We start from the raw sequence: 2514 nt of genomic DNA, 5'->3' as shown, positions 1-2514 counted from the left end.
GTCCATGCATCCGTCGCGGTGTACGACACGTCCCTCGAAATATAGTATCTGTCGCGGCGCACGACACGTCTCTCAAAATATAGTATTCGTCGCAGCGCGCGACACGTCCCTCAAAATGGTACATCCTCTTTAATTTCTTATTCTTCCTCAATTCACATAACACTGATCACAACTATGTCTTAGAACCAATGCAAATGACATGTGCACACAAATAATGAGGAGATGATCATTTTCATCACATTGTACAATTCACAACAATGCAATCGTGATACAACATCAACAATTAATCAATAAGCCTTTCAAACTAGTCTCAACACATCACACACCAATAATTAAGCACATTGCCTTTTATCACCTTTTTTCCATCATTAGAAATTTAGAATTATCCAACATGGACAAGTCAACCCATCACCAAGTCCCATTACTCCCCAACACATACCACAAGAAAATACACGATTCTACACACTTAACAAGGGTTTAAAAATTCACTTGCCTCAAATAATCGAACAATCACTCCGGGACTTGAGTCTTCCCTTTTCGTTGAACTTCCAACTCAAATCAATCTATTCAAATAAATGACCACAATAAGATTTTAAAACTAACAACACTCATATTACTATGTAATTAGCCTTGACCCAAAAACTCACTCAAATTTATAGTCAAGTTCCTAATCTTGATGCCAATTAACATGTCAATTCTTTCAATTTTCTCCAAATTTCAAGTCTAGGGTTAAGTCTTAATCCTTCAAATATCATAATTTAATGGTATTCGTATAATACAATACACTCAATAATTAATTAGAGAAAAGGCCCAAAATAGTCACTCATCTTTGTGTTAAGACTCAAAGTCATCCTTGAGTTTTCACATGGAGCATTAATAGTCCCTCATGTTTGCAATATTGGTGCACTTTTGGTCTTCCTTCAAAATTTTGCCTATTTTTTTAACATTGATTTTATTCATAATTTATGTATTGTTTAATCGTCATTTTATATATTTAGTAGAAATAATAACTCCATGTGAGAGATTGTGAGAAGAAAAACATCTGGTTTTGTTTAGTAGAAATCGTATTGCAGGTAAAGTCGAGAGGTTCATCACGATGATTTCACGAGCAATAGTACAAAATTTTCTTTTCTTGCAATGTCATACGTTAAAATGTTCTTAGTTTAACTGCAATAATATTTATACTGAACAGAACAATGTATTCTTCTTCTTACCTTCTCTCACAAGAGTTATTATTTCTACTAAATATATAATAAGACGATGGAACATTCCTTACATAAAATTATGAACAAAATTAATGTTAAAAAATAGGCAAAAGTTTAGGAAATGACCAAAAGTGCACCAATATTGCAAACATGAGGGACTATTAGTGCTCCATGTGAAAACTCAAGGATGACTTTGAGTCTTAACTCGAAGATGAGGAACTATTTTGAGTCTTCTCTCAATTAATTACATGTCTCAATATATTAAAACTTGAATCATAATATGATAAGAAAATCTAAAATTTGAACTAGGTACACCATCTGCAATTTTAACCACAAGTGAAAGGAGGAGTCCAACCCCAACAATGCATTTATTAACCTGTGATATGTCAATCATTGTATAATACATATATATTTAAAATTATCTCCAACCATTTTAAAGCCCACGTCTAGTAACACCCTTAATGGAAGGAAAGTGGCTCTAAAGCCAATTAGATACTTACCCTAGGATATCCTCCACTCAAAATCATATAATTAGGTGTATGGAATTAAGCAGTAGCGGCACTTTTTATTGCATATTTCCCTTCCAAATCCAATTCTAATAATATATGATTATATATATACACAGTAACTAACCCCTATAATAAATTATTCAATCATATATTTAATTTATAATATAATACTCCCAATGACATGGCCCAAATCCCAATGCCACCTCAAAATGAACAGAGTGGTACGGTGGTCAACAACAATTCCAATTCCACTTCCTCAATAATCAATTTAGTATAACATTGAGTTTCATTATATTTTCAGCAATTAGAAATTATTAGTTGCAGGCATATAGTTGCAATTCATTTAAATTTGCTTACTTGAGAGTTGAGTGTTGCCGATCTCTCTCTATTTTGTGTTCGCCGCACGCACATGTTAGGTCTTCCTTCTCTTTATTTTCTTTTTCCTAAATTAATTAAGTACTAAAAGTGTTAAATTCTATTAACTTATTTCAATTACCAATTAGTATAAGGTCTTAAATAAATTATGACATTGACCCATTAATCACCAACTAAATAAATAAATTATTTAATATATACCCATCAATTTAATAACCGTAGTTATTGAATATTTTAAAATTCTCAGACCAACTTCACCAATTGATCATAAATGACTCGGGACAACTATCGGGAGGGGTAAAACAATAATTTTATAAAACAAATTTCAAAAATGATTTTCCGAGTCATTATATTATCCACCACTAAAAACCATGTTCGTCCTCGAACATAAAGAAGAAGAAGAAGGAAGAATAAACCACGTTACC

Source organism: Solanum verrucosum, unplaced genomic scaffold (genome assembly GCF_900185275.1).
Source record: "Solanum verrucosum unplaced genomic scaffold, falcon-dt-bn FXZP01000048.1, whole genome shotgun sequence".
NCBI lineage: Eukaryota > Viridiplantae > Streptophyta > Magnoliopsida > Solanales > Solanaceae > Solanum > Solanum verrucosum.
The sequence above is the reverse complement of the archived record's forward strand: the minus strand, read 5'-3'. Positions refer to the sequence as shown.